At 36.8% G+C, this 21,746-nt stretch overlaps 1 long non-coding RNA gene across 1 annotated transcript; it reads right to left on the reverse strand.

The window, feature by feature from the left end:
• Positions 1–20,734: 20,734 nt before the first annotated feature.
• Positions 20,735–21,459, reverse strand: LOC113335183. Its single transcript, XR_003353215.1, has 2 exons — positions 21,088–21,459; positions 20,735–20,909 (listed from the first exon to the last, which is right to left on the reverse strand). It is a non-coding gene; the product is annotated as an uncharacterized LOC113335183 (long non-coding RNA).
• Between the last annotated feature and the right edge of the window lie 287 nt (positions 21,460–21,746).

Here is a 21,746-nt window from a genome sequence, read left to right on the forward strand (position 1 = left end):
TATGAGAATAATATATTCACTAGGCTAATTTAGGAACGTTTTAGGTTTCTAGGTTTAATGTTTGGAGGCTATAAATAGCCATCTCATTTATCATTGTAATCAGCTGTGGCTCACTATTATTATTACCAAATTAATGAAACTATCAAGTTTGCCTTGGTTTATACCATTATTTGTGTCTTTTAGCTCTTGGATTAGAGTTTTCTTCTAGATTGGAGTTTCTATCATCATCTTGAGGAGTGGATTCTCTTTGTTATTTTATCGCATCCGCTTGTGCCATTTCGGGTGTCATCAGAGCAGATTTTTCTGCGTTGTTCGTCTGTGAGCCCGCCTAGAAGAATCAGTCCAGGATTCCTGTGATCTCTAGGTTTTTATAAGAAAAAAAATAAAAAATTGTTGATTGTTCAGCCGGGTAGTTCAGTTTCCGTACTATCTCCTTCATTGTTTGCTTACCGTTGTGTTGCGCCAATTTGTGAAGTTCTAGGCTTGTAGAAAATAGATGGGAAACTTAGGCGCAAGCCCAAAAAAAAAATATTCTTATTGTCAGACCCACAATTAATTTTAGATACCGTGACACCCATAATTATATGAAATTATTAAAAATGTCTGAATGACGGATTATGCATCCGCATGACGGGTTATGCATCAGGGGTATAATTGGCAACGCAACTTGGATATAACATATCTAAAAATCCGCGCCTTGGAATTTTACAAATTTTATATCGTTGGAAATCTTTTTAAGAAAGCTGCGCAACGAGTACAAACAAGAATATCAAATTTTTGTTTTTCACGAAAAAATCGGAAGTGATCATCATTTTAGGCAAAATTTTCGAAAACTTGATACATAACCATTATGTATCCACCAAAAAAGATGCATAACACATTATGCAACCATTTTCTCCACTGCATAACAAATTATGCATTTGGATAACAAAGTTATGCATTGTTTTGGTTGATTTTAGTGCGTACATAAAAAAAATGATGCATAATGCAGTATGCATCCATATTTACGGATGCATATAAGATTATGCATCTATTTTCTCGATGCATATAAGATTATGCATCTATTTTCTCGATGCATAAAAGATTGTGCAACAATTTTATCGATGCACAATGCATTATGCAGTCATATTTTCGGATGCCTAACAGGTTATGCATCCATTTTCACGACTGCATAACATGTTATGTAGATATTATTGTAGGTGCATGACAAGTTATGCAACCTTATTTTTTGTTGGTTTCAATACTAAGAAAAAAGTAGCTGCATAACGTGTTATGCAACCGTTTTCTGGATTGCATAACAAGTTATGCAACAACTTTTGTAGATGCATAACAGGTTATGCAACCATTTTCATAGCTGCATAACAAATTATTCAACCATTATGACCAAACATCAACACCAATATGACCAAATACATATGTGGCTTCCCAACCAGCAACACCAACACCTCTCAAAAACGACTAAAACTATAAAGTACCATAACAATTCTGAAAAAAGCAACAAAACAAAAGCATTATAGGTCACAGCCTAATGCCCCCTCCTACACAACTATCAATCACAACAGCAGCACAAGTCTTAAACGGCCAAAGAACGATGGCAACAACACCAATTCCTTTACCCATATCAGCAAACCATCGATCCATTTACATGAACCACATCGTACCCTCGATCCATGTTATCTCCGGCTTCCAAACGTACACCAGAACCATGGCAACTAATATTGCAGGCACCACTCTTGTACCTTTTAGCTTCAGATTTCGACCCAGAGTATCCATAAAAGTGGACACACAAACCCCGTCCTTAACAGCCCCTGAAATCACCTCAAACCCAGTCAACAGTACATAATTCAGTCACACCAACAGTTCAATTCAGTCACCCTCAACTATTTTTTTTTGAGTTGAAATGGCAAAACAATGAGAAAAATATAAAGAGCTAATCCAGCCGTAGTAGAAACTGTAAAATGTGTTGTACGGTGAATTGTAAAAACGACAGCGACCACAGCATTGTAGCAATGAAATTATGTAGACTTTCCAAATGAATGAACATTTTAGATGTGGGTTTTCAAGCACATTTGGATAAAGTTGTGAGTTACCTGATTCACTATCATCATTTTTTTTTCCAAATGGTGGTAGTTGTATATTCATAGTTAGGATTCGATGCGATTTCCCAAAAAGAAGTTTGAAGAATATGGATTGGTGCAAAAGTTTTATGGAATTACACATCTGGGTGTTGTTCTTTGATTTCTTGTTCTTCGTATGATAGTTATTTGCAACTTGAATCACACATCAGCGGAAACCCTATCTTCCCTGATTTTTTATGGCAGAAAACCCCATTTCTTCTTCATCTGATTCCAACCCTCAATCAGTCACACTACACACCCATGTTCAATCATTTGATTTATCCACCAGAACCCTCTTTTAGAAATCATTTGCAATGGAATTGTACTCCAATCATGTTTGAGATCTAAGCCTAAAATCGAATATTCCAATCAAAACTAAAACCTAAAAACAAAATCGAATCGATTGAACTGAACTGAATTGAAGAAGGGAAAAAATGATAAGAATCAAGATCTGAAATCGATGGAACTTGGAGAGAATCTCGATTTGAAACAAAACTTCTTCTTCTTCTTCTATTCTCGCATATTTTTTTAATTAAAAAACAATGGGTCTCCTAATAATTTTTTCTAAATAAATGGGTGCGCCCGTGAAGTTTTGGGACGGTGGGTTTGACAGTAGAAAAAATTGGGAAAATGGGTGTCACCGTAGTTTTCACAAAATAGATTGTTACCACACAAAAAGAGGATAAGTTGATTTTTTTAGGTTCAACCTAGCCCATTAACTATACTCCACTGTTCTTAGACTTCATAAGCCCATTTGTTTACAATGAGGTTATAGTGAACATTAGTTCCATTGAGACCTAGTTTTCAAACCTATCCTCAACTAATCGGGGCCTATGCTAGAAATTAATATATATGCAAGAGTCAAGATGCATGCACAAAACTATACTTTTGGTGGTCGATATATACTGCAAAAGAGGCTTTGGGATTTTGTTATCGATAGTGGTTGTGAAAAAAATTTGGTTCCCTTAAAATGGTGGAAGCTTTGGGTTATGAGATGGAATGGTATCCCGTACTGGACCAGATTAAATGGAAAAGCAACAGCGAAAGCATAGTTACTTGTTTGGGTGTTTGCAAAATTCCTATAACAATCGGTAAGTGTTTCTCCCGACATAATATTGTGTGAAGTAGTTGATATTGATGTTTGTGATATCGTGTTGGGTGCTCCGTGGTTGTTTTACGTTCGAGCAAGTTGCCATGACAACATTTGTGAATTCATATGGGGAACAACCGAAGTCAAGCTAATGCCGGGAAAACGACCTTCAAAAGAAGCAAGGAATGAAAATATGTCAGAAACAATAAGCGAAGATAGCTTTCCAGATCATTAACTAAAAACGGAGAAGGATTCCTACAAGGACTCGATCACCGAATTTTGTGATGGTACTCCTAACTCTTATGAACAAAGAAGAGATGATTCTTGGAAAGTTTCGTGGAAGTTGCTGCATGGCAGTGGTGGAAACAAAAGATATTGGATGACGAGCTGTTACATACATATGCTGAAGACTTTGAAGCTGAAATTGATTTCATAATTGCTGGTGATTTCGATGCACAATTCAAGGTCAAGTTGTGTCACTAGGGGCGGTTCTAAAGTTGTTTATTCGACAAGTTATTTTCGGTATAAACTCGAGACCAGTTTCATTGCAGTAGGGGAGCCTCATACCAGACATATCTTTGATTGTTCTAACATATACCAAGATTTACTGATATCTTGGATATCTCTTAATTTTACTATTTCAGATATTAATCCTGTATTTATGAGAATAATATATTCTCTAGGCTTTTTTTTTTGTAAGTTGGTAATGCATTAAAACGACTAACTTGGGGAGTTAGGAATCCTTACAACATTAATAGTAGAGTTGTCTAATGTAAAGGTATGGTGTTTATCCCTCACATTAGATTTATCTACTTCTAAGTTTGACAAAATACAAATAGGAGGATTCTCGTCCCAATTAACAAGTTTACATAAAATTTGGCTTCCTTGGCAAGAGTGTCATCCACTCGATTTATAAGTCTAGGAATATAGAAAAAACCCAATTTTTTTTGCATTTGTTGAAATAGTACTTAGTTTCATCCATGAGTGATTGATTCTTCCATTCTATTTGAGATGGTTTCCCATTCAAATAGTCAAACAGCTTTTTGCAGTCACCTTCCACACTGAAATTTGACCATCCATTGTCCAATGCCCATTTTGCTCCATGCCACAAACCTAAGGCTTCCGCTTATTCAGGGGTAGTTGCTGAGATAGGACCTGCTCTTCCTTGTTCGAAGTCTCTTGTATCATTTCTTAAGAATAAAGAAAAACCTGTAGAAAATGTATTTGATACCCAGGCAACATCTATATTAAGCTTAAATTGAGATTTTCCAGGAGAAATCCATTTAGGTGGTTCTACTGCTGTATCTATGTCATGACCCAACAAACATTTGTCGCTATTCCAAAATTCTAAATATCTCTTTATTTATGCTCCTAACTGGGTACATGTTTTCTGTTTATTTTCAAAGACTATGTCGCATCTTTCTTTCCATATAAACCATGCTTTGGTTAGAATTTTTTCTAAAGAGATATAAGGTTATTTCTTTCTTATCCATTCCTTTCAAATATCTAGAAAATTTGTGGAAGAAGTAAAGTGCAAAGTGACAGGGGAAGGCGAAGTTTCCCACACAGCTTGAGCAAAGGGACAGAAGAGAAGAATATGTTCTAAAGTTTCATTTTCAATACACCCAAAGGGACAACTAGGATAAACATCAGGCATGAATCTTGACATTTTAAAATTAGTAGATATAGGATCATGTAAACATTTCCATGCAAATATTTTAATTCTTTGGGATACATTAAGTTTCCAAAGATGAGACCAAAAAGAATCAGGTTGTCCTAAGCTGTATAGATTTGCGGTTCTTTCATTGAGTTTGTTGTACATGGACTTGACAGTGAATATACCAGAATTGGTAAGAAGCCACCTAAGCGTATCATATTTACCTTCGGCTATTCTGATATTGCAAATTTTCCTAGCTATATGATCAGGAAAGTTTCCAAAAATGATTGTAGAATTATACTTCAAAGTCGATGGATCTAAAAGATCATTCACAAGTGTTAAATTAGAGTTAGTAACTGTTTTGTAGCTGCTAAGGTTATTTTCCATCTGTGGCACCCAATTATCTTCCCAGATGTTTACACTAGTTCTATCTCCTATTTCCCAAATGTTATTCTGTTCCACTAGTTGGATTTCTTTACTGATGCTTTTCCGTATCCAAGAACTAGAAGATGAGATTTTTTCCTTATACGCAGAAGATTTTTTGAAGTATCTAGGTTTTAATTGTGTCACCCACTGGGCTTTAGGTTTTGTTAACAACCTCCATGCTAACTTAGTAATCATAGCTAAATTGAACTTATGAGCATTTATAAATCCTAGTCCTCCTTTTTTTATAGGTTTACAGAGACAAGAGTAAGATATTGGGTAATATCCTCTATGATTAGTTTCTTTTCCCCACAAAAAGTCTCTTTGCAAGTCATCTATTTTTTTGTGATTTTCTTTGGCAGAATAAAGCAACTCATTTGGTAACTAGCCATACTGGCTAAAATTGCTTTATTGAGAACCAGTTTACTTGCCTGAGCTAAGGTTTTACCTATCCAACCTTGTATTTTTTGCTCCATATTTTCTACTATTCTTTCAAAGAGTTGAATCTTAGCTCTACTAATGAAAAGAGGTGTTCCTAGATAAGTGTCTCTTGGGCCAATTTTTTTTTTTCTTTAACAGTTTACTAATCATCCTCTGATGCTTTGGCTGAACTTTTTTACTAAAGAAGACACCAGATTTTTCGAAATTTATTAGTTGGCCTGAAGCTTTACTAAAAGTTTCTATTAAGGATAGGATATTATGACATTCTTTAAGATCAGCTCTAATAAAAAGAAGGCAATCATCAACAAAAAATAGATGAGAGATGGGGCTATTTTTTGGAGTGATTTTTACTCCATGAATAGTTTTCTCCTCTTCACTGGTTAAAAGCATTCTAGAAAATATTTCCATACAAATTATAAAGAGATAGGGAGATAAAGGATCACCTTTCCTTAGACCTCTAGTTGGTTTAAAAAAATCCCCAGGACTCCCATTGAGAAGGACAACAATTGAGGAGGTAGAGATGCATTGGTGAATTAACTTACAAAAGTTCGAATCAAAACCAAAGGCTCTCATTGATGAGATTAGAAAATCTCAGTCAACCCTATCGAATGCTTTAGACATATCAATTTTGATTCCCATTCCAACATGTTTCACTTTCTTTTTCTTAAAAGAGTGAATTATCTCTTGAGCAATAATGATATTATCAGATATTTGCCTTTTAGAGAGAAAATCTGCTTGGAAAGGAGAATTGAAATTATTTAGAAGTGGTTTAATCCTATTAGCCATAATTTTAGCTATAATATTATACATGGTGTTGCACAACCCTATGGGTATAAAGCCACTTGGGTCCTTAGGATGTCCACTTTTAGGAATAAGAAAAAGAAGGGTTTTATTGAATTCCGGATGTAGGGTTCCAGAGATAAAGAAATGTTGAATGGAAGAAATGACCTGCTCTTCTACGGTTTCCCAATTTAGCTTGAAAAAGCTTGCTGAGAAGCCATCTGGGCCTGGTGATTTATTTGGTTTAATTTGTTTGATTACTAACCAAATTTCTTCACCACAAGGTACAGAATTAAGGAGAACATTGTCATCCGAAGAAACACAAGGAGAAATATTCTGAAAAATATCAGAGCTAGATAAAGGAGGAGGAGAAGGGGCTGAAAAAATATTCAAAAAGAAGTCTTTCAGAGTATCCTGAATCTCATGCCTTTTGAAAGTTGTTTCATTGTTACTTTTTCTAAGACACTCTATATTGTTCCATTTTCGTCTTTTTAAAGTTTTGGTATGAAAAAATGTAGTGTTTTTTTCTCCTAATATGATCATATTATCCCTAGACTGCTGTTTTGCTATAGCTTCTTGGGAGTCATAAAGCTTTTCTAATTCAGAAAGTTTTTCCTTAATCTTATCCTCTTTCTGAAAAACATGCAAAGAATTATTTAGGTTATTTATTTGGTTTAGAACTCTCTTTATTTGTTTAGAAGGTAAACCAAAAATGTTTTTCTTTCAAAAATCAAGATTGGTTTGAAGCAACTTAAGATTCAAAATTAAGGATTCAGTTGAGGAATCTCTGATAATATGATTATAAGAATCCTTAATAGTCTGCACACAATAGTTTTCCTTTTTCCATGTGTCATAAAACTTAAATGTAAATTCCATTTTAGAGCACTTAGTATCTAAGTTTAAAGTTATTGGGCAATGGTATGATCCCACTGCCACAAGATGAGATTATTCAGAATTAGGGAACTGGGAAGTCCATTCTAAATTGGCTACAGCTCTGTCTAGTCTTTCCTGGATATTGCTAGCTCCATCTCTATGATTATTCCAAGTATAATCATATCCTATAAAGCCTAAGTCTAATAACCCTGCATTATTTAAGATGTTATGATAATAGCTACAATCATATTTTTTGAAGGGTAATCCTCCACACTTATCATCTTGACTAAAAATCATATTTAGGTCCCATAAAAGGACCCAAGGCATTGAGCATTTATCCACTTGTTCTGAGTTCTCAGTTAGAAAGTCTCGTGTTTCATTTATATTACTGGGGTAAAGACTACCATAAAAACATGTAAGCAACCATTTTTTGGACTCAGAGTTGGTTTATACTAGTACATTAATCATATTGAGATTCCATTGAACTATTTCAAAGTAGAATCCATCTACCCAAGCTAAGGCTAGACCTCCTGCCAAACCTATAGGGTTCACTATATGAGTATTAGGATAATCCTTAATTAGTCTTTTAACTAAATGGTGTTTGGATTTAGTTTCTGAAAGGAATAATATCTCTGGTTTATCATGTAGTTGCATCTTTTCTGACTACTACACCCAAGTGAAATTAAAGACTACAAACCACTTAAACACACAAGATTCAATATGAACAAGATGTAAAGAGCATGAAATGTAAAGATTGACACAAGCATATAACGTGGTTCGGCCTTGAAGACCTACGTCCATGGAGAAGAAGATGTTTTCTTATTGACTATAAGGTCTTACCCTTGAAAGTGTTACATATATGTTCTAGACTCCTCACTTTCTCTCTATCAAGATCTCTCTCTAGAATTCTCTGTAGGAAGACCATCTAATGTTATATAAGTTGTCCATATCCTTGTACATGGACTGGTATTTATAGTCTAAATAAACTCGTGATGGCTTGATCGTTCGAGTTGGGTGAGCTGTCTTCCATCATGCTGGTTCCCTCGGGATGGTTCTATACTATCCCTCGTGAGGGCTTGCTTGGTTCTCCCTCCGAGTTATCTCGCTCTCCCCTGGATCGTGTTGGCCTTCTGTGGAGAACCTCGCGCTCTATTGCCTCGGGGTCATAGTATAGATCGTCCGAGTCTTCCGCCACGATGTGCAACTACCCCTGTGTTGTTCTTATCCTTCATTAAATGCGGTCTTGCTTTTTATACTTGACCGTCTGAGCGGATTAGACCTTTACCTACACGCATCATTCATGTGGCGCCTGTGCAGTTGCCTCGACTGAGACAAATCCTCCTTTTTAGAGAATTATTCGGTGCTCAAACCTTATCATCTCATCATGTATTCATCCCTTCAGATGTTGACACGTGGTCATCGGGTATTTTACCCACACATTTTTTGCTCCTTTTCTTTGCAACTTTCCGAGGGCATGATGGGAAGAAAACTATGTAACCGTCCCACCTTTTTCGCCACGTGTGTACTTGTCAGCCCCTTCTAAGATTCCTATTGGTTTATCTTAGATTTTCTGGGACAGGGCGCCTTTTCCTCCAGGATTCTTATCGTCTAGTTTGTCGCGCCTTTGACCTTCTTGAGTTTGGAAGAGTTGGTTTTTTCGAGGATTTCCTCTTCTATTTAAGAAGGGTCCTGATTAGGGTATGAGTTCCATTTTCCTCCATTCTTTTTTCTGATGTATGTTGAATTTTTTCCTCCTCGTCCTCCATGGGAGCGGGGTGGTTGTTCATATGTTCATCATGACAGTATGTCCTCTCATTTATGCGTTACTTCGGTTTTTCTTGCTCCTGATTCTAGATCATCACCAATGTCTTTTCAGAGAGACTTATTTTTTCACATAACGTCTTTAGCCTCATCTGTTTGCCAAGTGACTGAACCGCCTGTTATGGGATTTCGTAATTATCATTGTTTTTCCTTTTACCGGCAAGCTTGGAAACACTTCGTAAATTGTGTTTCTTCCTGCGATTGGTCTTGGGAACACTTTATGTTGTGCGCGTGTCCGCACGTTTTGGCTTAGAAACGTTTGTTGCTGGAGGCGCTGGGGTATAAAATACTGTTTCTGTGTTTAAACGTTTATATATATACCTTGCCCCTGTTTTATGTCGTAGCGCCGGAGGCTGGTGGTATTCATGGAGAGGTGGTTGATTGGGTGAGGTGTCCCAAAGGTTTTGCTCCTGCTCATGGTTTTTGTCTCGGACGAGGAATTGGTAAGGTGAAGGCGTGTTTCTCCAAGCGAGGTGTGAGTGCGATGCTCTTGTCCGAGGACGTAATTTAATTTGTGTATTTGTTCTGTTCAGAGTTTGTGTAATTAAACGCATGGCTCTGAGGATTTTTCCGTATGTAATGTTAGTCCAATTATGGATGTCAAAGCCAAGGAGTGATCAGTTCCTGTATTTGGATAAGACACTACTTACAATATTGGATTTATTATACATAGGATTTTTTCCTTCTCGCTCTTGTTTTTTGTTTTTGTCTGTTGCTTTGGGCTATGATTCCTCCTTGTGACTTGGAGGGTGATACCTCGGTCGAGTGATACATGCCCCAGCCAAGGGCAAGAATCTCGATGCTGGGTATTTCCTCATGTAGAGGACGTCACCCGATTTTGTGATCGTGATGGCATTACCGTAGGTCTGTGTCCGTGTCGGGTAGCTTAGGTAAAGACATTAAGAAAAAAGGAGCAATTTTATTATTTTTGCAAAAGAGAGTTTAGTATATTCTAGAAAGGTTCTGTGACCCGTGCTCTAGTAGCGAGCATGCCCCATTCTAGGACCTTTTGGTTGTCCCTCTAAGCGTTGTAAGCTTTTAGGTATTTGATGTTCCATGGGCGTTCAAGTTATTCGCCGTCATATTTGAGCAATCTGTATGCTCCATCTCCCGCCTTAGCTAGGACTGTTAATGGACCTTCCAATATGGGTGCAAATTTGCTTGACTCGCGCTGGTAGGGTGGGATCTCGCGCCAAACTTTATCGTCTGGGTTGAATTTTCTCAGGTGAACACGTTTGTTGTATTCCCGAGACAATCTTCTGTGGTAGTATTCTATTGTTTGGAGAGCGATCTCTCTATTTTCTTCCAAGTCGTCTAACTTGGAGAGTATAATGTCCGAGGTCAGGTTCTTCTCCCATGCCTCGGTATTCGTTGTGGGGATCATTGCCTCTGTTGGTATGATTGCCTCTGTGCCATATGTGAGGGCGAAGGGGGATATTCTTGTTGCTTCCCTCTTGGTAGTCCGATAGGCCCATAAGACATTGTGCAACTGTTCACACCAGCTAGCTCCCTATCCGTCAAGTTTCTTTTTGAGTATGTCGGTGAGGGTCTTATTTGTGGCCTCTGCCTGGCCATTACTCCCAGGATAGATCGGTGTGGATTTGTTTTTTCAGATCTTGAAACAGTTAAAGAGAAGGTCGATGTTTTTCCCTCGGAGTTGGGCCTCATTGTCAGATACAATGGCGGCTGGGATACCGAAACGACATATGATATGGTCGAAGAGGAACTTAAAGACATCATGGTCTCTTATGTTTCTTAGAGATGAGGCTTCCACCCATTTGGTGAAGTAGTCTGTGGCCACAATTAAATATTTCCTTTGTCCCGCACCGGCTCTGAGTGGTCCGACAATATCAACCCCCCATTTGGCGAATGACAAAGGGCTTAGGATGGACTTTAAGTCCATTGAGGGTGCATGCCTCCTTTTGCCAAATTTTTGGCACTCGATGCAAGTTTTTGCCATTTGTTTTGATTCCTCGTTCATGCGAGGCCAAAAATATCCCTGAAGTCTCGCTTTGTGAGCGAGGGATCGTCCTCCTCTATGGTTTCCTGCGTAACCATAATGTATTTCCTTTAATATGCTTTGCCCTTATGCAAACGAGAGGCATCTAAGGAGAGGTCCAAGGTAGGACTGTTTGGATAACACACCATCCCGGAGTTGGTAGTTTCCATCCCTTGATATTATCTTGTGTGCAATTAGTTGGTCGCTTGGGAGGTATCCGTTAGCTAGATACTTGATGATTGGTGTCCTCCAGTCATCCTCTGGTAAACTTTCTTCCCGGGCCACTGAATCTACAACGAGGATGTCCATGTTTCCTTCCAACGGAATGAAAGGGAGTAAGACCCTTTCAACTCTGACATTGGTAGCCTCAGGGTTTACAGTCATAGAATATATAAATGCTAAAGCGTCAGCATATATGTTGTTGATTCGATTTAAGTGGCGGAACGTGATGTTTGGTATCTGTTCAATGTAATCTTTGGCGAGTTGGCGGTATCGCTGCAAACATGGGTCCGAGGCTTGGTACGTTCCGTCTATTTGTCTGATAATGAGTTGGGAATCACTTGTCATACGTACGTTATGGATGCCCAACACGATTATTTCCCAGGATAGACTAGTAATATTAATTCAACTATTTGTCTGATAATGAGTTGGGAAACACAAGATTCAATATGAACAAGATGTAAAGAGCATGAAATGTAAAGATTGACACAAGCATATAACGTGGTTCGGCCTTGAAGACCTACGTCCACGGAGAAGAAGATGTTTTCTTATTGATAATAAGGTCTTACCCTTGAAAGTGTTACATATATGTTCTAGATTCCTCACTTTCTCTCTATCAAGATCTCTCTCTAGAATTCTCTGTAGGAAGACCATCTAATGTTACATAAGTTGTCCATCTCCTTGTACATGGACTGGTATTTATAGTCTAAATAAACTCGTGATGGCTTGATCGTTCGAGTTGGGTGAGCTGTCTTCCATCGTGCTGGTTCCCTCGGGATGGTTATATACTATCCCTCGTGAGGGCTTGCTTGGTTCTCCCTCTGAGTTATCTCGCTCTCCCCTGGATCGTGTTGGCCTTCTGTGGAGATCGTCTGAGTCTTCCGTCACGATGTGCAACTACCCCTGTCCTGTTCTTATATTTCATTAAATGCGGTCTTGCTTTTTAGACTTGACCGTCTGAGCGGATTATACCTTTACCTACACGCGTCATTCATGTGGCGCCTGTGCAGTTGCCTCGACTGAGAAAAATCCTCCTTTTTAGAGAATGATTCGGTGCTCCTACCTTATCATCTCATCATGTATTCATCCATTGAGATGTTGACACGTGGTCATCGGGTATTTTACCCATACATATCATTTATGATTAACTGATTTAGGTGATTTTGTGTGAATGGTTTTCCAATTGTCGTTGAGGAGGAGGAGAGAGGGAAGAGGATGGTACAATTGTTTTTGTTAATCAAAACAAAAGTAATAAAAGTGTTGTCCATTACATTGTATTATATTATATTCTCTAGGCTAATTTAGGAACGTTCTAGATTTTTAGGTTTAATGTTTGGAGGTATAAATAGCCCGCTCATTTATCATTGTAATCAGATGCGACTCACTATTACCAGTTTAATGAAACTATCAAGTTTGCTTTGGTTTATACCATTATTTGTGTCTTTTAGCTCTTGGATTAGAGTTTGCTCCTGGATTGGAGTCTTCTATCCTCATCTTGTGGAGTGGATTCTCCTTGTCATTTTATCGCTTCCGCTTGTGCCTTATCAGTAGATATTCTCAAGCCATAATGAGGGAGATTGCTTCCATAAACTCTTTACTAGAAGCGGTGAATATTCAAGAAGGGGTAATAGACTCTAGATTGTGTATGGTGGATAAAACAAATACGGTTGATGCTTATACGGTTAAGTACGGATTTGATTCTCTTTGTGATCAAGGCGATATAAACTTCTCGAATGAGATTATTTGGAGTCGACATTATCCATACAAAGTAAACTTTTTTCTATGAATTTTATACCATGAAAGGTTGATGACGACGGACAAGCTTTTTAGAAGGGATATGGATGTAGACAGGGTATGCCGGTTTTGTGAAATAGAAGGTGAAACAAGTGCCCACTTATTCTATGATTGTTGACGAACAAAGAGAATTTGGGATTATTTTGCCGAAGGATGCAACTTCAATTGGAATTATGATATTAATATTTCCACAACTGTAAAAGCTTGGATTTATGATTGGGGTGATGAAAGACTTTCACCGTATACGGAACAATGTACCGGTTGCAATATGGTGGTGCATTTGGAGAGAAAGGAATTCCAAAATATTCGATCACAAAAAAAGAAATTTGGAAAGTCTAATTCGAGATATTAAAATTAAAGCTTATTTTTGGGCCGGAGTCAAACACTAGAATGTTGTGTTTGACATCTCACATGGTAATAACTTTAGGTGATTCTTATTTCTATCGGCCACTTTGAAGTGGATGTGAGGCGTTTGGTGTGTTTTGTTTTTTCTTGATCTTACTTGGTTCTTTGTTCTTTTTTTTGGATGATCGATTCCAAACTCGGTCTTTTTTTTTGTCGGTTGTATTTATTGGGTTGAGGTCTTTTTCAATGGATCTTTTCCTCTTGACCGATAAAAAAAAAATCACCTCTTTTCCTTGTCAACCACGCCAAGAAATAGCTACAAAGAACACAAACAAAATCCAATCTTTCTCTGCCATGGTCTAAGTATATAATTAAGCATACAATGGTTTCAAAAAAAAATAATTAAGCATAGAATAATGAGTCAAACTTAGAAAGTTTGTACGACTAAAATCTTTGACAGGTTCCCATGGTCGCCGACCTATTTAATTAGGCACCAGAGGCGGGACTATTCAATGTCCCTTTAGTTTAGACTGCCTCATTGTATATATAATTTGAGACCGAAATACTGGTTTTAGAATGAAAATTAGGTCAAATGCTTGAATTCTAGAGCTCCCGACCCCCTACCAACAGGAATCGAATATATAATTTGAGATCTAAATACTGGCTCCAGAATGAAAGTTAGGCCAAAAGCTTGAATTCTAGAACTCCTGGCCCCCTACCAATAGGAATCGAGAATTTTGAAATATTCTCGGTGATTTTTGACGAACGTAATGGATAAGTGATCAACACCAGAGTTATAATAGCTTTCGCAAAACCAAAACCCTAATTAATATTTCTCTTTCCGTTTTCTTTTCGTTGCCGTCTCCATTGATTTTATTATCTTCCCTTTTCTTGATCTATTCTCTTCCCTTTCTGTTATACAATAGATAGTATACCACTAGAAAAGAAAAGATTCGACAATAAAAACTTCGATGCTATTAGATAATCATTGTAATTTATTAGAGTAAAATCGTGATCAGTATAGCCTAAGAAGCAAACACGCCCAACTGTTACTATTTTGTATAGTAATCTTCCCGCATTAGTCTATAATTGTTTTTCAACTACCAATTGTTGTTTTCTGGTGGCAGGACTAATCGAAAAACTTTGGGTGTATGATTTCTGAAATATCAGGTAAGAGTGCATTTGATTTTCAGGAACTTGCTGATAACATAGAGCTTGGTCCAGAATCTCACATCATTTGATATTTTATTCGTTTCTTTTTCGTTATTATGCTGACTTACTATATATTTTTCTTCAATGTATGTTAGCTGCTTTCCATGTTTAGTGTATTGTAGCTTGATTGGAATTGTGTATGCATTTGTCTGTGTTATGAATTCTGATTTTCGAATTTCATACATTCCAATCGTAGATTCTTAAAAAAAAAAATCTTTTGTATATACTATATAGCTTGCAGGGTAGTCTTCCAATCATTGTTTGCAGTTAGAGTATTTCAGCTTTCAATTGATTGTTTGATTTCAGCAAGTCCCTTGATTGGACTGGTGATGTCAAAGCTCCACTTTGTTTTTTTTTTTAGTTTAGTTCACTGCATTGTGTTAGTTGTAGAAGCCAAGATAATTTTTAAATTCTTTAAGCTAATGGGTACTTGATGGTAGTGTTGTCTACAACCAAGATTATTCATCTTTTCCAGTTTTGTTAACTGATAAATATAATATCTTTATGTATAAAACCTTCTTAAGGGTGTCAGAATCGATCTAGAACGGGAGAAAGCGGTGTTGATAAGGTACCCAACATCCCCTAAGTAGCTACTTATTAACCAGCACCAAGAAGTCCCTTTACAGGTGTAGAATTCCATCTTATATTGTTTCTTTGCCACATAAAATTAACTACAGGTCGGTTCATATGCTTTGTTTTGTTCCTAATAACAATCTAATTCTTAGATTGTTAAACTCATATCCAGAAGGACTTTAATTTATGTGTTGTGTCATTTAAGGATTTGGATGAGTCTTCCGGCAACAGTCTAATTAAAACTAGATGCCATCTTATATTGTTTCTTTGCCACATAAAATTAACTACAGGTCGGTTCATATGCTTTGTTTTGTTCCTAATAACAATCTAATTCTTAGATTGTTAAACTCATATCCAGAAGGAACTTAGTTTATGTGTTGTGTCATTTAAGGATTTGGATGAGTCTGCCGGCAACCGCCTAATTAAAACTAGATGCCAACTCCCTTCTGGAGATAGTCGATCTACATTTCATAGTACATCACTACATGGATGGGTGATGGGTCTATGACATTAAAGGAAAAGTTGTTTTTTGTTATCCTAATATAGTATTTCTACAACTTTGTTTCATGAATGCATCATCATCTCTGGAGAAGTGAAACCACAACTTCGTCATTGCAAAACCAGCCAATGTATGTTGTTTGATTTTCCACTATTTCTTTAAAATATATGTTTATATACATTCTTGCAGTAGTTATTTAGGAAACCATGGTAGCTTATGATTCATGTTTTGGTTCGTGTTTAATTGACTCTATACACAAGGTAATTGATCCAGACAACAATTAGCTTTGGTAAACCCTGGAATTGTGTATGGAGACTGAAGTCTCAACAGAACATCAAGTTCTTTTTCTTAGCATATCTTGCTGCCAAAGCAATTACTAAAAGAAATATAACCTAATTCCTTATATATTGGGCTGTGGAGCCGTCAGAAGCAAAGAGATGTGAAAGTGCATCTAATACTCTGCTATCTCTACAAATTCGCAATTAAAGCTATCTGCTCTGCTGATACTACATTTTGATACAGTAAGAACGTCCGTTTCTACATTTTCAACACAAATAATGTAATTAACTTAGCCCCGTGCAACGCACGGGCAAGATACTAGTCCTTTCTATTTCCATATAACATTCTCTTTAGGCGGTACTAAAATCAGGTGCTGGTATTGAAAAAATGATGGTTCAACAGGTCCCATAATAATTAAATAAAAGAGAATTCACCCTAAAAAAATGATACTAAGAACAGATGAATGTCAAAAATTGTAAGAATTATATCCCCAAAAGTATCCGAAAGATATCCCCAAATATCCCCAATCCTTTCCGTATTTATATAAGAAATGAATACTTTAAGTGAAATATCCGTACACATCGGAAAATATGCCAAAATAATATCCAAATTTGGTACGTCATCGGAACAAATAAGTCACCAGTTTTGAAGTATTCGTACTCCGTAGATTAGATACCATTTTCGGTCAGGCACCATTCCGCAATTTTGAAGTACCCGTGCTCCAAGCCAACTGTTGACATAATACAAAGGAATACATCTATATTATACGGAAAATGGGTCATTTGTCCAAATATTTTTAAATCACGGTTTAAATGGACGAGTAAAAACTAATTTGGGTGAAATGGCCAAAAAGAAATAGTAAGGATGAAACTGGTTTCATTCTAGCTTAAATTTAAAAAATAGCAAGGATGAAACTGGATACATCCTGTGTGAATTAAAAATAAGAAAAAATATTTGAAAATGGACACGATGAAACTGGTTACATCCTGTCTATTTTTACATTTTTGGTCATTTAAACAGTATCAAAATCTAATTGTCCATTTTATCCAGGAATTGTTGATTTTGGTCTTTTTAACCAATTTTGTGTATATTATAAACAATGCCGGAAGACGTGATAGGATACTTAGTCATATAAACGAACCGGTACAGGTTGTGCAGTATATACAACTATAAACAATATATAGGTGTCCCTTCGAGACTTTCAGAGTCATCCGAAAATTTATGCTCGAACAATCTATCTATCTATCTATATATATATCCGGTAGTGTTTGATCAATTTTCATATATCTCTTTTCTTCCCAAACTTAAGCAATTATCTCAGCCTCTTTCTCTCAGCCATAGTGGCGAGCGAGTAACAATGTCATGGTGTAGAGATCCCGAGTTGTATTTAATATGTAATAAATCACGCTTTACCATATGGAGGATTAAGCCAAAATTCGGTGACGATATGGCTCAGTTAGGAGATTCCGAGCTTGTTGAAGAATTTAGTATATCTAAGCATCTCGCATTGGATAACAACTACAAAGACAGCGATTACGACGATTTCCTATCTTACGTTAAATCATTTGATAGATATGATAGATATGGTAACCCGTATTATAAGTGGATAAACTCCCAAGGTGTGACACTCGACATTGCAGGTATCTGGACAGTGGTGGAACCAGGTTCAGCCTTCTTCAGTATTCCTCGTCCAGAAGAAAACATATTTACTACCCAACTGATGCTTGGGATAGGAGATCTTAATAAACAGGTTTATGACGTAGAAACTGCGAATTACACTCTTACATGTGAAGTCGAACAAGTGAAAGAGGAGAAGATGGCGGTTATCAATGATCGGGATAGAGAAAAAATGGAGAAGGATGCTTTACAGAAAAGATTCTTCGAGTTGGAAGTCTCAAACAACCTTCTACAAGAGCAACTGAACCTGGAGAAAAGCGTTCAGTTAGCAGTACTCAACAAACAGGTATTTGATTTAACATCAAATTTTGAGGAGTGTTGCGATGTGGGAAGTGGATCGGATGGCAAGGAGGAACCATGGATGAATGATCATCCAGTTTCTAATGATTGGGTTCCTTTCGAGGAACTTGATGTTCTAACATTTTTGCAGGAAATACCGTTGACGATCACTAAAACCTCAGACCTGCCGGTAATCTATGAAGATAAAACTACTAATGTTCAAGCAAACCAGTTCTGTCGAGGATTATTTCCTGTAGTGGTTGTTAACGTTGCAGACTTGATCCAAGGCAGAGAAGATGCACGATTCGACCCAGATATTTGGGGTTCATACACCAACGCAGGAATTTGTTATGCTGCTCGTAAAACATTTGAGTCGGGAATGTGAGGCGACAACACGCGCGCAAGTCATGATAATATCTTTAAAGGACCTCTATGCTTAATTATGTAAACTGTTATTTCGTTTCATGTTTGTGTTTGTTGCTTTTGGCGTGTGGTCAGATCCTTGATGTCTATTTGGACCTGTATCAGTTCTTGGTGTATTTGTATATATTCTTGCTTATTCGACTTCTAAGAATATATGATTTGAAAAAGGGTCGTAAAAATCATGAAATGAAACCCAAAGTTTTCTTTTTTTTCGTTTTTATCGTAAAAACATGTACAGTAGTGGGTCTAGGTCATGGAATATGCGGTTGATACATCGTGCCTTAGGATTTCCATTCATTCTCTGTTTGCATGCTATGGCCATGATCACTATTTATTCCGTTGACATCAAATAGAGGGAGGAAATCGAACTGGAGCCTAAAGTTCTCGAAGGAGAGATTCAGCCTCGGTAGTAGCAACGGCAAATCAACTATACTCCGCCTCGTTAATTGATCTAGAACTGTGCATTTCTTTTGAGAACTCCAACTAATAAGATTAGAACAAAGGTAGACGCAGTATCCACGCGTGGAATGACGATCAATATGATCACAACCCGGATCAGCGTCACTGTTGGATTAAATGGTGAATAACTACACCAAGATTTCACTACAAGAAAAGGGGTCTATTGCCACACTATTTTGCCACACATCCATAAATAATGTGGCAATAGAGAGGTTTTAGCCTCACTGCATTATAGGTGTGGCATTAAGTCAGATCTTTTGCCACATTTCAGAATAGATGAGGCAAATGATAAGTTTTTGCCTCGTATTGTTTGACGATGTGGCAATAGTTCAAGTTTTTTCCACGTAGGTGTTGCAACATCTATAAAATACGGAAAAATATAATTATTAAACCATGAACTTCCCTTTTCCGTCATATACGTAAAGGCTAAAAATATTTGTTAAATGGGGAAAAATATTTCTAGACCAATTCATTGTTTATCTTTATTACAAACCCATCAATAAGATACCATATATTAAGAAAAACAATCAATAATCCTAAAAACCATCCCTAACATAGCTCCTTAATCTTAATTGCGTTGCTTTGACCTCTTCCTAAAAAACACTGACGAATAGTAAGGAAATTGGAGAACTTATTCTTAGGAAACAGTTACGGTCAACGACAACCCAAACAAATAGTGTGATAATTAACAAGTGAATGGAAACTTGGTTGTAATCAACAGATTGTTGTTCAATGTAACCAAAGACACCCTCACAATTCCCTACCGTTTCCCATCTTATATGTTTCTCCTCAAACATGAGTATATAGAGTAATGACAAGCGAAAAAAAGCCGACGTAGGGGTTATTAGTACTCATGTGAAATCTTGGTGTAGTTATGCACCATTAGTGGATAAGTTTTTGATTCGTTTACGTCTTATATATACATGATATGGAATCAAAAAACCGAGCGGAAGAAATGCTTCACCAACTTGATCAACTCGATCAATATTATAAATCAGAGCAGCAATTCTCTTCATTTTCCTCTACCGTATCACCATCGTCGGTGCCAACACCGTCGTTTGAAGAAACGGTGGTGGAAATGTTGGACAAACTTAATAATGAGTGGGTCCCATCTTTTAGATCATCTAGAAGATTACCCATCTTTGAAGAGATATCTCAGCTGCAAAATCAGTTGGCTTGTAATTAGTAGTAGTACTAGTTGGGTAGTCTTCTTTAATGAGTTTTATTTTTTATTTTTTTTAGGCTTTTTCTTTTATTTGTGGGAAATGCTTTGAATAAGTGGTGGGAATGGGATCCGGGTGTAAATATCAATATGGTGCATGAATAACAAACTAGTAGTGCTGGAATGTAAAATCTTATGGAGTGAAAATCTATTCTCAATTGGAAACGAAGGAATGAAGATCTTTTGTTGCCGTGATCCACTAATATGCATATCATGCATGCTCATGGCGACTTCCATATCATGTATATATAAGACGTAAACGAATCAAAAACTTATACATTATGAAATCTATATTTTTCACTTTAGAATAAAATTAATGTTTGATTTTTCACTTATAATTATTGTGACAAACCTAATTATCACAGGTTAATATTATTGTGATAAATGTAATTACCCAAGTTAATAATGTGAAAACTGTTGATTTCCTTCTTCATTGTTGTGAAAGAAATTAAAGTTCAATTTTTCACATCTTATTTATGATAAATGTAATTATCTCAGAAACTGTTGTTTTCCTTTTTTATTATTGTGAAAGGCATAGTTATCATCATGTGATAATCGTGAAAATTACATTTATCTCATGTTGATGAAAATTCCTACTGGTGGTAAATTGTGAAAATTGCAGCTATCACAAGTTGGGATAATTCCGACTATCACCTATGTTTACAAGGTTTCAACGACAACCTTCACTTAAACATCACCATCGTTCCTATGATGATGCAACTCCCACCTATCACCACATATCACCACAGAGGTCAGAGACTAGAGGATGGACACCAAAAGTTTGAGATAAGGAAGAAAGAAAGGTAATACACAATAGTATAGTATACAAATCCCGAGTACTATAGATATAGGGACAACTAAATTGAGGATAATCTTTGGACTATTCCCGCCTCAAATCTTCTTACCTGATCATTTAGATTAATTAAACGATGCATAGCATGGAAGGCTTTTGGTGTGAGGCTATGGCATGAGCTCCTTAGCATTCAATTTAGTATATCAAGCTTGCCGTGAACTCTTCAGTATCATTTTTCTTTTTTCGTTCATAAAAGGACAATCATTAGCTGCTGATTTTTTTTTCTCCTACAGTGTTCGGGAGATGAGAGAAATAAGAGAGTAAGCGCCTCCTAATAAAAGCATCGTAGCATCACAACCAATTGCACCGATTTTATTTAGCATGATCACGGATCTTTATTGCTCTGTTGCGACTTCAATTTCCAGAACCATGGCTGCAAATTAAAGAGGAGATGCAAGAACCCTAATATGCTAAGATATTATACCACCGATAATTAGTGTAAATTTGGATAAGCATTCAATTAAGATCCTTCACAACCGCATCTTATTCAGCATCTTACAATGTAGTTATTATCGCACGTTACTAGCGCCTAAAAAAACGCCCAACGACCGATTATTAATGGAGTCGTATTTTAAATATGTACGAATTACCAATAGGTACCATTATAGTGTTCTTAGTTAGTGGCAGGTCCACCCATTAAAGCCCACTAATCAGAGGTCCATAATTAAAGAAAAAACATGAAAATGGACCAAATTTTTTAAGCCCAGGTCC

The sequence above is a fragment of the Papaver somniferum genome, unplaced genomic scaffold, assembly GCF_003573695.1.
Source record: "Papaver somniferum cultivar HN1 unplaced genomic scaffold, ASM357369v1 unplaced-scaffold_139, whole genome shotgun sequence".
Classification (NCBI taxonomy): Eukaryota; Viridiplantae; Streptophyta; class Magnoliopsida; order Ranunculales; family Papaveraceae; genus Papaver; species Papaver somniferum.